Below are 6,318 nucleotides of genomic sequence, written 5' to 3'. Positions count from 1 at the left end.
CCAGAACCCTACTGTGGTTAATGGGAGTGAAGATGTCGCCCACAGTCCCTGCATCCCCAATGTTTCATCAGCGTTAGGCGTGAAAGAATATTTTAAAACATCTATGCATGCACATAAAGACATACAGCAGACCCTCCACATTTGTGGCTTTCACTTTTGTGGATTTCATTATTTGCGGTTTTGATTCATATAATATTCTCTCTAGGAATTTCCAGCGCAACTCTCCCAAAGGTTGGCCATAGAGTCATGCTGAAGAACCTAGAAGTTCCTAAAGAAAACACTTCTCTAGGCCTTTGTAGGTCCTCCAGCATGATTCTGTGATCAACTTCTGGCAGATGTTGACCATAGAGTTGCACTGGAGGACCTGGACAGTCCTAGAGAGGTAAAAAGAACCTTTTTAAATTGTGGTTCTTCCACTTTCACGGGGGTCCTGTGCCCCTGACCCCAGAAAATGTGGAGAGACCATCGTATACAAATTTGGAATAAAGAAAGGCCTGCTTCCAAGGATGTTCCTTATGGTGGGCATAAGCTCTGACTCAATCCCTTCTGGGCTTCCTGGAGCGCTTCCTCTAGAGTAACCATCAAATCCAGGGATATTAGCAAGTAGAGGGAGGGTTTGGGGCCCTATACTCACACCTTGTGGACTTAATTTGGCAGACAGCCTTTGGGACGCATATCTCCATCACCCGCATGCCACACTCTTTGCAATTATTCCATTCTCTGCGCTCTTCCGACTGTCACTTTGGCTCACAGCATTCGCTTGAAATCCCAGCTGTGTGACTGAGGGAGGCAGAAGCCGAGGAAGTTTAACTAAACAGTTTTAAGTCCCTCTCTCTCTCTCTCTCTCTCTCTCTCTCTCGGTTGGGTTATTCGCTGATTTTCATATATTATTTCCTGGCATTTGACAGTACCCTCGCAGGACCTGCTGCCTAATTCTTTGCAATTCTGCATGGCTGCATTCGGCGTGTGTGAGGACGGACATGTGCGAGGACGGGTGTGCGAACCGACGCGTGGAAGGAGGAACCGTTTGCTCTTCACTTCCCAGCCAAGAAGAAGAAGAGAGGCAGCCATAGCTCACAACTGCGCATACATCTTTGTGTTCTCATCCAAGCGGAAGAAGAGAGCGGGGATTCTTTGTCCTTGCTTGCCAAGGTGAGGCATGTGAGGAATCACTTTCTCAGCACACTCCCATTGCAAATGCTGCAAACCGGACGCAAGAGGAGGACTGGTCTCAGGTGAGGGATGCGCCTCCTTGACACAAAGGGGAAGGGGCCAAAGGAGACCCCCTTATTCCCCCAAGTACGAATCCTGTCTCCCCTCCAATGAACTCCCTTCATTCCCCAAATTTCCAACATTCAACCAAGCCTTTGGGAATACAATATAGGCACCCAAAGACAAGCGTAAGCAGGCCAAGGGACCCAGGGCATGAAAACACAGCAGAATGAAGAATCCAAGGTGTGAATGGTTTCCAGTGTCTCACTCTTCAATGCTAGAGATTGGGGGGCTGATGGAAGAATTCATGTTAAGAGACTGAACTCTTATTTTGGGGACATTTTGCTCCCCACCACCAAGAGCCATGATCCTGCTGTTCTTGATATAAGAACAATTTGATGAACTTAATGTGCGACACATTGATCGATTGATTGATTGATCGATCGATTATATTTTTATTCACTTATCACTGACCCACCAGGACTCATAATACCAATCCCATGGACACTTCTATGCCACTTATCAGTGAACTAAGCAGCCTTATCAGTTTACAGTCTGTAAGCCAATTGCCCCCAACAAGATGGGTATTTGTAAGTTGAAGGATTATGATGTATAGATTTACCTCGACTATAACTACTTAATGTATTACTGACTATTGTCTTTTATATTTTTACTCATTCATTTTTATATTCATTTTATAGAGAGTTCTTATACAGAGTGTTACACAAGTTTTGTTGAACTTGTTGTACTGTCTATTGTATTCTACTCATACTCTTTTGTTTAATCTTCCATATAGAGTTTTTATATCGAGTTCCATTTAGCTTCGTGGTCCAGTCGGCCCTCCTTAGACACAGATTTCTTAGACACGGATTCAAGCATCCACGGTTTGAAAATGTCCCAAAAAAGGTATACATTTCAAATATCAAACCTTGATTTTCCCATTTTTATAAGGGACACCATTTTGCTATGTCATTATATTCAATGGGACTTGAGCATCCATGGATGTGTTATCCATGAGGGATCTTGGAACCAAACCCTAGCACATAACAAGGGTCCACTGCATTTTGAGATGGTTTTTGATTGATTGATTGATTGATTGATATTCATTTTACTGACCTACAGAAGAAACGAGGCTGAGTCAACCTTGGAGCCCAGCAGGGATCGAACTCACAACCTACAGGACCGGCATATCTGCTGCACCACCAGAGCTCCTATATGTCATACAGTGTGATGCATGATATATTGCACTACCACCAGACTATGGGCACCCAGTTCTCCAGATTTTGGTGCAAGAGAGGCCCCAGATTCCCCATTCCCCATGTCTGGGCCCATTGACTCTGGCCAAGAAACGGGTGCGCGACTTGCAAAGCACCCCTGGCAAAGGCAGCCACATGGTTTTGGGGTTGGACAGTGCCCCGTTCTCCCTCTCTTTCTCCCTCTCTTCTTCTCTCTGGGGCAGCTCTCCCTCCTTCCCTTTCGGCCGAGGCCCCAGATCCCAGCCACAGGTGCTCCAGCATACATCACACCCGTCAGATATGAGAAGGTCGGGGCTCAGGGACAGGACTCTGCTGAGAAATTGCTGGAAATCATCAAGTCTGCTTGGTAATTTGAAAGGGAAATTAAACTGCTTGATAGCATCCAGGTGTGTCTCCGGCATCCCTAGACGCAAAGTTCACATCTCGCTGGAGTCGGATCCTAATCGTATTACCATGTTGCCTTTGGGGGGGGGGGGAGTGGGGTGGTCGCTGCAGATATATACACACACATATATATTCTGTCTCTCCTCCAGAAGCACATGAATGCAGCCCCTTCCTTGTGGCAAACCTTGCGCCAAGCAGGAAGGAGGCCGGCTTTGTCTCCAAAGCCAGAGCTGAGCTAAAACCCATCCCCAAAGTTATATTTGTCCATCCAGAATGGATCTTGACTATTGGATCCAGAGGACAAGAAAAAGAGACTTTAACCATATATTAGTGGGAGTGGGGAAAGCCCCTCGGGAATGGAACAATATTATTCATTTCCTGGTTGCCAAATGGGTTTCCCAAAAGTTGGGAAATCCCATCAAGGAGAACAATAGTGCAATGAGAATTGGACACTGTTCTCTTCCAGGAGTCTTGTAGGTTTCCGTAAACCTTGCTCCTGTCGGTTATACTGTTTTGTGTGTGTGTCTAATTTTGTTCTTGTTGGTTTTAAGTATCTCAGTCTGTACCAAAGCCTTTTAAGGCTTTTGTGTTTGAATATCCTCCTAGAAAATATTTATCTAGTATAAACTGTCGCCTTGCCAATTTATCTTGTTGGTGTAAGTATTTTAATCTCAATTAAAGCTAGAAGAATTTTTGGGGACGGGGGAGTTATTGTTTAGGATCTTTGAGGGATGCTTTGAGTCCCACTCTGGAAGAAAAGGGGCATATCAATGGAATGGAACGAAATAATCAACTATGCCCATGGCACAAGGGCCAGAAAAGCACAAGGGTTTCTGCAAGGGAACTGTCAGAGGAATGTGAGGCCAATAGGGTCCCAGCCAGTCTTTGGGTTCCAGGCTTCATTTAATACCCGGCATCCAACCCTGTTTCGCCGGAGGCTCAGAGTATCTCCAGTCCTTCTCCGCCGAGGGTTTTCTGAGTAGAAATTCCTGGAAAATGTTCCTTGACCTTCATGCTGTACGAAGCTGTGAAATGCTCATTCAGTGTGCCTGTTTGTCCTTGCCTGGTGCCTCCAAGGATTCCTGCCTTGGAAACGCTGGCTGCTCTCTTAACATCACAGAGAGCTTCGCGAGGAGATAATTCAGGCCACCTGTCGATGCAGGAACATCCCTCCTCATTATGCGCCTCGGTATTATCAGTTTGACGACAATCCCATCATTGTGGCTTGAGCAAAATGCCTCCCTCTCTGCCCACAAATGGGAAGGAGAGCGAGTGGGAAATCCAGTTTGGGGAATGTTTAAGTCTGGGGCATTTTGACCCTTGGTGGGTCGCTTGGTTAGCTAATTTGTTAGGATGCAAGCTTTATGTCCTTTCTGTTGGCTGCAAAACTTTCCAAACCAACTTAGAGCATAGATTAAAAAGCAAGTATCGATATTCTCGGTCCTCACCAAAGGAGCCTGTGATGGCGGTGGGTCTGAGAGGAAGCCCTGGACGGTGGGTCTTAAGAGCCTGGCTTGCCAATTTTCAGGCTGGGAAGCATGGAGCCAAGCCCAGGTTGGGCCACTCCTTGTTGAGGGGGATCGGGCCCAATGGACCAGCTCTGGGAGGACCAGAAGGAGAACCACAGCCTGGCGCTTGACCCCGTGATTGAGATGGAGGCCTCAGCTGCCTCTGCCTTGGTTCCAGATAGATCTCCTTGGTTGTCCAAATATTTAGCCTTTGGAATGTGCTGGGATAGAAACACCCCTTTGAATAAACATTTGAGCCACGCAGTAAACAGGAGCCTGCGGTTCCCTCCAATCTCTCTCTCTCCTCTGCCCTGGACTTCTTGCTACCGAAGGGAAGGGAAAGCTGGCTGCCTCCTTCACAGCCTTTGCTTCCTTACAAAGCAATGGTATGCGACTGCCCAGGAACAACATTTGGGCAACATCCGTGAGGCTGAAGCCAAACCTTCCTCCTGGAAGGAAGGCTGGAGGCGGCTGAGGCCTTCACCCAGCACCCCTCTCCGCGGTTTTGAGAGGAGTGAAAAGTGATGGGGAGTGACAGTTATAGAAACACAGAACGGGAGACTCTTGGATGATGGATGGTGAGCCTCCAAGTGGCACAAGAGGCATTGTTCATCACCTGCAAGCACTCCATTACGCCTCGCCCTCAGCTGCCACCGTGGGCCTCCGTTCCAGGAGGATGGGGCAGAGGGAGATGGGGGGGGGGGGAAGGAAAGCAACCCCATCATCCCCAATGAAAGACCAATGCTTTCCTGAAGGTTCCTCCTTCAATGGCCTTCACTAGCAGTCAGGATTTCACCAAGTTGTGACAGTGGGAAGCAGGGTTGTTCCATGGACCCTAATGGAAAACCATTGTGTAATGGAAAACAATCTTGATCTGGGCTGCATCCACATTGGAGAAATAACCCGGTTTGGCACCGCTTTTTAGCATCCTGACTCCGCTCCGCTCTGAGCCCACAACAAACTCCAACTCCCAGAATTCCATAGCCTTGAGCCAGGATGCTGAAAAGCGGTGCAAAACGGGGTTATTTCTCCAATGTGGATGCAGCCCTGGACAGTGGAAGCCCTAAAGTCCAGCTGGAGAAACATAACCAGAGCCTGGAATATTGGCAGAAGTTAGTTCGTTACATTACTAATTAGCAGGCTTGGAAATTCTGATTCATTTCAGTAATGTTGGCAGAAAGAGGTCCTCTCTCTCTCTCTCTCTCTCGCACCACAGACACAGACACACAAACACACGCACAACCCCAGACACTGCGTTTTCATTCAAAGCAAGCGCTCTGCCTCATCTCATGCAAATCTCTCCGTCTCTTTTGATTCTAAGTAGCTTTAATGCAAAATGTTCCTGCTAATTCCCCTCGCGCCCCCGAACATCATGCGCAAGGAGGAATCCCGGTTTCTCTACTAAGAGAGCAGTTGATTTTATCAAGTGCAAGGAGAAGAAAATCCCATGCTGAGATGCCGAAGATAAATATTCATTGTCACATCTGCTTTTGTTTTACGTTTTGTTGCCTAAAATGCTTTTTTAAAAACAAAAATACAAACATGCAAAAAAAGGGGGGAACGAAAGGGAGAGGAAAGAAAGAGCCGGGAAATCTGGGGCTGCACAAAGGAGGAACGAATGGTGCTTTTGGGGGAGAAAGGTGTGACTGTGGCAGAGAGGAAAGGGGGGGGGGGGCTGCAAAAGTAAATGTTTAAGTTAACATTTTTAAATTGCATATAACCTCTAGTATTTTTCTATTTTTGCTATTTGCTTTTTGTGAAATAGTCTGGAGAGTTATTATAAAACAAACTTCAGATAGATCTCCATGCAAAGATGTTCCCCGAACTCTGTTTCTGGCAATTTCTGGATGTTCTCAGGGCCTCCCTTCTCTTGGCTGCAAAACTGTTCCTCCAGAACAAGAACCTTGAACCTCTGCTGCAATGGCACTTTTAGGGGGGGAAAACACACACAAACACAG

The 6,318-nt window shown here is 46.9% G+C and overlaps 1 long non-coding RNA gene across 1 annotated transcript; it reads left to right on the top strand.

Moving 5' to 3' along the window:
* Positions 1 to 200: 200 nt before the first annotated feature.
* LOC149308733 (uncharacterized) lies at positions 201 to 3,480 on the top strand. The gene is made up of 3 exons (XR_016282232.1): positions 201 to 1,152; positions 2,009 to 2,118; positions 2,335 to 3,480. It is a non-coding gene; the product is annotated as an uncharacterized LOC149308733 (long non-coding RNA).
* The last annotated feature ends 2,838 nt before the right edge of the window (positions 3,481 to 6,318 follow it).

This window comes from Sceloporus occidentalis, unplaced genomic scaffold (genome assembly GCF_023333645.1).
Source record: "Sceloporus occidentalis isolate IW3139 unplaced genomic scaffold, rSceOcc1.0.p SCAF_8, whole genome shotgun sequence".
Taxonomy (NCBI): domain Eukaryota; kingdom Metazoa; phylum Chordata; class Lepidosauria; order Squamata; family Phrynosomatidae; genus Sceloporus; species Sceloporus occidentalis.
The sequence above is the reverse complement of the archived record's forward strand: the minus strand, read 5'-3'. Positions and strand labels throughout refer to the sequence as shown.